At 36.4% G+C, this 7,156-nt stretch overlaps 1 long non-coding RNA gene across 2 annotated transcripts; it reads right to left on the minus strand.

Annotated features, from left to right (window-relative positions):
- Window positions 1-229: 229 nt before the first annotated feature.
- LOC125268928 lies at window positions 230-4,988 on the minus strand. 2 transcript variants are annotated; one of them, XR_007185002.1, is made up of 6 exons: window positions 4,150-4,982; window positions 3,607-3,682; window positions 3,217-3,297; window positions 2,839-2,975; window positions 2,653-2,677; window positions 230-2,230 (listed from the first exon to the last, which is right to left on the minus strand). It is a non-coding gene; the product is annotated as an uncharacterized LOC125268928 (long non-coding RNA). The 2 variants fall into 2 exon arrangements; XR_007185001.1 differs by having other exon boundaries at window positions 2,839-3,297; window positions 4,150-4,988.
- Between the last annotated feature and the right edge of the window lie 2,168 nt (window positions 4,989-7,156).

Below are 7,156 nucleotides of genomic sequence, written 5' to 3' on the forward strand. Positions count from 1 at the left end.
CCGCAACGGATCCGCCCCGGCGGTATCACAAGCTCCGGAACGGATCCGCAAAACGGGTCCGGAACGGAGTCCACTTGCACAGCGCAGCGGATCCGGAACAGATAAGGATTGCGGATCCAGTTCAGATCCGGAAGAGACCCGCCCCGTGTCCGCTGATAAAGTAGTTCATCCGCCGCGGATCCGATCTGGACCCGTTTATGAAGCAGCTGATCCGCCGCGGATCCGATCTGGACCCGTTTATGAAGCAGCTGATCCGCCGCGGATGCAATACGGACCCGTTTATGAAGCAGCTGATCCGCCGCGGATCCAATACGGACCCGTTTATGAAGCAGCTGATCCGCCGCGGATCCGAACTGGACCCGTTTATGTGGTTCATTTGGTCTGAATACCTTTCAGATCACTCTCGAAATAGTATTCTGGCCAAAACTGGCTACACAGAAATATTTAAAATCTAATGGACCAACATTAGACAGACTGGATTGCTCTATAAAAGCTTGACTATTTAATGTTTACCTTTATTAATATTAATAAAACATGATGAAATCATTCAAAACTTTAGCCAGTTACAATAAAACTATAAAAATAGTTTGTAAATATATTTACAGTATGTAATTACTATTACTATTTTTATAGTTTTATTATTTATGTACATTAATAGGTATTGAATAGAATTACAGAAAATGAAATGCAACCATAAATTGTACCAAAAACATTTTTTATTTAATGAAAAATAACACTTAAGAGTAAATATTCGAGCAACATTTTTGTTATTAATGTTGTAAACAGTTGTACTGCTTCATTTTTTTGTAGAAACTGGATTTTTTTTAAGATTCTTTGAATAGAAATAAAAACAATTAAAACATTTATTTAAAAATAAACTTGAACCTTCTTTATTTTATTGTAACTGTAGCGATTTTAAATGAACACTTCAAAACACTGAAGTTAACATTGGCTACGTTTACATGCACCCAAATAATCCATTTGTAATCGGATTGACGGCTCAATCGGATTGAAAAACGTTCATGTAAACACCTCAATCGATCTGAATGAAATTTCGATCGGATTGGAAGGGGTGGTTTATTCCTTTTCTAATCCGATCAAACAGCAAAAAATAACCATGTAAACATTGAATCCGACTACTTTCTCAATAGTATTCAGAAGCCTCTGGGGCACAACAGTGCAATGCTGACACGCATTTAAAGTTAACGTTCACGTCTTTAGTTGTAAAGATGTATGTCAACAGGCAGTGGCGTATGTATCACTTCGTCACAATATTGGAAATCTTCCGTTTTAAGACAAGACGGGGAGCCAGTGGATATCACACAAGAAGCAACGTCCAAACTTTGCTCAAGAGTTATGCTGATGAAAAAGTCTCAAACTCGGTCAGTATTCACCACAAAAAGTAAAAAGTGACGGAGCTGTCTGAGGCTGCTTTAACAAAGCATATTCTCAGAGACGAATTTCAACATAAAATGCTGATAACGGTAGCCTATGTAACTGTCTAAATTTATTCCATTATTTCACTTGTGGCCGTACATATAGGCTAGTGAAACAAATGAGAATAATAGTATTTCGTGTTAAACAGGTGGTTTGTTTTTTAAAGTCAGTGCTTGAAGTAAAGCTGCGCTTAATTTTCATTGACATTCTTAATAACTTTAATTATAGGCCTATAATTCATTGAAAATGATTTAAACTTTTTTTAGGTCTGATACAAAGATAGCTAATAGCCTAATCTTATAAGTTATCCTCAGAGCACGTCAGTTATGCGGTGATGCGCTATGAAATTGTGGGGCAAATTTATTATAATATTAATTTAATAATAAAAGAAAGAAGCCTAACCTAATAGTAATAATAATAGACTAGAAGTATGTAACAGGCCTACATTAATTGGAAATACCAAATCCTCTTAATATTGCCAAGATTTGCTGCATTTGCACATCAAAGTTTTAATCGGAATGTATATAAAACAAATATAAATGGATATTTGAATCAGATTACAATGTTTATAGTACATGTAAACAGATCTGCAATCAGATTCAATTAATTCAGATTGACGAAAATCGGTGCATGTAAACGTAGCCAATGATACTCTGAAACTCTACTGTTGGGTGCTCACAGTGGGACGGTTCCTGGAGCTTCCCCTATCAGCTGCCAGGCTGAACCATCGTATTGTGTTTTGTAATGTCTTCATCAGTGGCGGTACGTGATACATGGTTCTTTCTCACAGCACCTGTAATACACAAGTAGATTTTCATTTAAAAAATTTATTCACATTGAAGCTACCAGTTTTTTTTTTTTTTTTTTTTAAAAAAGGATAAACATAACCAATGCTTTAAAAACAAAAGTGTACTATCTGACATTTATAGGTACACTATGTAACTTTTGGTGCTCTAGCGGTTAATAAACAGAACTGCATGCATCTTGCGGAAGAACATTATAGCCTGAGCTACTTCTCTCTGTTTATGTCTATGACGAGTCACACAGATACTGTGCTACTCCACAGTGCTGCCGACCAGAACCAGTCTGAAATAGTCCCAGTATGAACTCACTCGTTACATACATTTTGAACAACAACAAAAAAAGTTATGTGTTGGCAAAAAAATAAATGTACTTAAATTTTTTAGCCAGGCAAAACTTATTACATTTACTTACACAGGAGGAACTTCTTGGACTCCATCTGGTTGAATGCGGGAAAGGACACATTTGTGACACATTTTGTGTCATGGCGCCCAACAGTTGCACGGGATAAAATAGAAAATGTAACAAAAATCTTGTCAATTTCTTATAGTTGAAGGGTTAGTTCACCCAAAAATGAAAATAATGTCATTTATTACTTACCCTCATGTCGTTCTACACCTGTAATGCCTTCGTTCATCTTCAGAACACAAATTAAGATATTTTGATTGAATCTCATGGCTCGGTGAGGCCTACATAGGGAGCAATGACATTTCCTCTCTATGATATGAAATAATGATCTGAAACAACATTACATGAGGTGGAGAATTGTCAAATGTAAACAAAAATAGACTCAAACTAGTATACTAGAACTAAAGTTTACTGATACAAGTGGGTTTTTAAACTTTAACCCATCAATTATAGGTATGAATTTTTTCAAATGGCACAATTATTACATGTTAAAAGCTGTAGTTGTACACCATTATCAGTATTTGACAAAATAGCTGCCTAAATCAAGTTTAAAACAGTTTTTAATCTTACTTTCCTCAGACGTTTGGTAAAGATGAAATACAAAGAAGAATACTCCAAAAACACACTGGCGGCACTTGAATGAGCTGTAAGCTGCAACAGAACACACACACACACACACAGTTACTTATTAATTATGAATTAATATATGAAATAGTGATCTGAAACAACATTACATGAGGTGGAGAATTGTCAAATGTAAACAAAAATAGACTCAAACTAGTATACTACAACTAAAGTTTACTGATACAAGTGGGTTTTTAAACTTTAACCCATCAATTATAGGTATAAATCTTTTAAAACGGCACATTTATAACATGTTAAAAGCTGTAGTTGTGGACCATTATCAGTATTTGACAAAAGAACTAGATAAATCAAGTTTAAAACAGTTTTTAATCTTACTTTCCTCAGATGAAAGATGAAATAGAAAGAAGAAATACTCCAAAAACACACTGGCGGCACTTGAATGAGCTGTAAGCTGCAACAGAACACACACACACGGCAATTTATTAATCATGAATTAATAGGATATGAAATAATTATCTGAAACAACTTTACATATATTCTCCACCTCATGTAAACAAAAAAATAGACTCAAACAACTAGAAGTTCAGTGAAAAGAACAGGTAACGTTAGGCCTAACATTAGCTTATCTCGCTTGCTATTTTACTGGAAAGGAGTGAAAATTTGCGTTTAGGATTGGACTTAAACCCGGACAGCTTATTAAATCACCCCACCTCCCAGAAATATAAAGAAATTCTGTCCAAATAGCGTTTTACTCAAAAGGTTATTAGCCAAATTATTTTTTTACTCAAATCTAAGTAACGCTAATGACACTAAGAGCTAACTTGGCCACAGTCATTTTTAAAAACATCAAACAAAGCAATGAACGGTAATGTTACTGGATACAGCTGAACAAATAAAGCATATTTTAACTTTTCTTACCATGTTTAGTCTTCACCGACCTGCCGGCTCCAGCTTTTCCACAGTGAGGAGGATTCAGTGACGACGACAGTTGAAAAAAGGCGCGTCCGGTCAGTGAATCCGCCCAGCATCTGTAACGAGTCCGCGAGTTGACAGTGCGCTGTGCGGAGGCGGGGCATATCCTGTGCGCGTTGCCGAATTGAATCTGAGCGTACAGCGGAGCTGGCGACTTGAAGGCGGATCCGCCCCGGAGTCTGTTGCTATCTGGGAAGGTAATGAAATTACTGGCATGCGACGTCGCAGTTACGTTGTCAGTTAGTAAGTCATTAAATTACCAAAAAGTACGAATACATTACGTAACTGTTACGTCGTGTGTTAGCTGGGACTTACCATAGTAAAACAATGCACTTCCTGTCAAATTCATTTAAATGTAAATTTAACAGGTATGAAATATGATGACTAAGAGAAAAACACTGCTAATGAGAAGACGAGCACTTGACGGCGGAAGGTTAGTGGGGAAATATATTTATTTATTATTCAGAATGCGCATTTGGAAGGGAAATATATTAATAAACATTTCAGCAGGTTGAAGATAATTAATGTTAATGCAGAGAATATGATTAATTGTTTAAAAAACATTTCGCAGCCCTAAAATGTAGTAATAATCTGCGTTTTCACAAGAAGCTCTCTGTATATAAGTGCGCTGAACGCTGACCGGAAACGCTCGAGCCGTAATAAGTAGAAAGCGGAAGTAGCTGTGCAAGTAGTCCATATCTTGACGATTATTTAAAATCAATCGGGAGAAGCAGATATCGTTATCGTGATTAAAATACGATTAATCGTGCAGCCCTAATTTAATTTAATTTGACTTGACATTTGATATTCAACAGTATTCTTGACATTTATTCAACGGTGCTTTTGATCTGCCTGCATTGACACTATTCTTTAAAAGGAAAATTATGGAGTCAAATTAATGCCTTAAAGTTTTGCACAAAAATAAAGTTTTGCAAAACAAAAAAAAGAATTGAGCAATAAAAAAATGTTTTGCAAACAAAAATAAAGAATTGCAAAGGAAAAATAAAGTATTGAGCAGAAAAAAGTAAGTTTTGCAAACAAAAATAATAAATTGCAAAATAAAATAACGTAGTGCAAAAATAAAAATATAATCAATTACAAAAATCAATGACAGCTGTAATCCTATTTTATCTTTGCCACATATTTTTCATGCTCAAACCTACTAAATCATTTGCAACGCTCATTTTATTCTGCGTTTCAGTCAAGTGTGCACTCACGATACCGGTTTTCTTTTGCGCTGCACTTTTCTGTGCGGTTCTCTTTATGGCACTGGTTTGACGTGGGGGTGGAGTCAAGAAACGGGGGCACGCCCCCGCGAAACACGTCATCGGCAGGAGACGCAGATCGCAACAGAACAGATCAAGCATAGAGACAAAGCGCATTTATTAAACAATCCAACTGTCTCCAGGCTGCCTTCTTGTCTTTTCTGACTCATTACAAAAAACAGAACAATGCCTAAAAGCTGCTGTGTGACAAGGTGTACAGCTAACAAGCTAAAAAACCCAGAAATAAGTTTTTATAAGCTGTCGACCCCCAAAAACGAATGTTTAAGGACACAAAAGTGGATACAGGCAGTGAGACAGAGAGCAACGGGTCATATTACTATAAGAAATGCATTGGAGGGGGTCGTAATCGGCGACAACATATGCTAAACAAACCAACAAAAACAAACCATTCATTATTTTTAACCATGTCAAAGAATTATTTCACCTGTCGCCGATTACGTTCCCCTCCAATGCATTTCGCGGGGGTGTGCCCCCGTTTCTTGACTCCACCCCCACGTCAAACCAGTGCCATAAAGTGATCCGCACAGAAAAGTGCAGCGCAAAAGAAAACCGGTATCGTGAGCGCACGCTTGACTGAAACGCAGAATAAAAAGAGCGTTGCAAATGATTTAGTAGGTTTGAGCATGGAAAATATGTGGCAAAGATAAAATAGGATTACAGCTGTCATTGATTTTTGTAATTGATTATATTTTTATTTTTGCACTACTTTATTTTATTTTGCAATTTATTATTTTTGTTTGCAAAACTTATTTTTTTCCGCTCAATACTTTATTTTTCCTTTGCAATTCTTTATTTTTGTTTGCAAAACATTTTTTTATTGCTCAATTCTTTTTTGTGTTTTGCAAAACTTTATTTTTGTGCAAAACTTTAAGGCATTAATTTGACTCCATAGAAAATTATATACCAATTATCAATGTAAAGCTGCTTTGACACAATCTGCATTGTAAAAAGCGCTATATAAATAAGGGTGACTTGACTTGACTTGACACATGAAATGTTCTTGTTGCACTGCATTGCATACACAACATGTGCATTGCATTGCAGTAAGTTATTCCATTTTCTATTGCAATAGTTAACTCATTACGATGTTGCATTGCAACAAATAAGTTTATGCGCTGTTTACTTGCATCCTATACAAGAACTAACGTATTGCTCATGCATTGAAGAGATACATAACTCGTTGTTTTGCGATGAATGAGCTAACTCATCCTTTATCCATTGAAGAGATAACACATAACATGTGCATTACATTTCAGTAAGTTATTCCGTTTCGCTTCGAAAAGAGAACACTACAGGTGTTGCACTGCGTGCACTGAAGAAAAAACAAATAACATATGTTGTTGTTTTGCAATGCATCAAGAACTGTTTAATTGCATTGCTTAGTTGACTTATTACGATGTGTATAGAGGAAATTAATATAATATATGTGTTTTGCATTTGTTACGTCAGAAGACGTATTGTTGTTTTTCCTCCTCCTTTTCCTTGTGTGTGGAGACGTGCGTGCGCGTGGCTCTCTCTCTCTCTCGCTCTCGCTCTCTCTCTCTCTCTCTCACTCTCAGGTAGCTCCGCCTTGATTGAACGTAGGCGACACGGATTGGTGGACTTGATGGGAACGTTCCTTTGAAAAAAGCGCCGGGATGTGGACGTGTCAGAGGGGAGATTAGTGT

This window comes from Megalobrama amblycephala, linkage group LG5, assembly GCF_018812025.1.
Source record: "Megalobrama amblycephala isolate DHTTF-2021 linkage group LG5, ASM1881202v1, whole genome shotgun sequence".
NCBI classification, from domain to species: Eukaryota; Metazoa; Chordata; class Actinopteri; order Cypriniformes; family Xenocyprididae; genus Megalobrama; species Megalobrama amblycephala.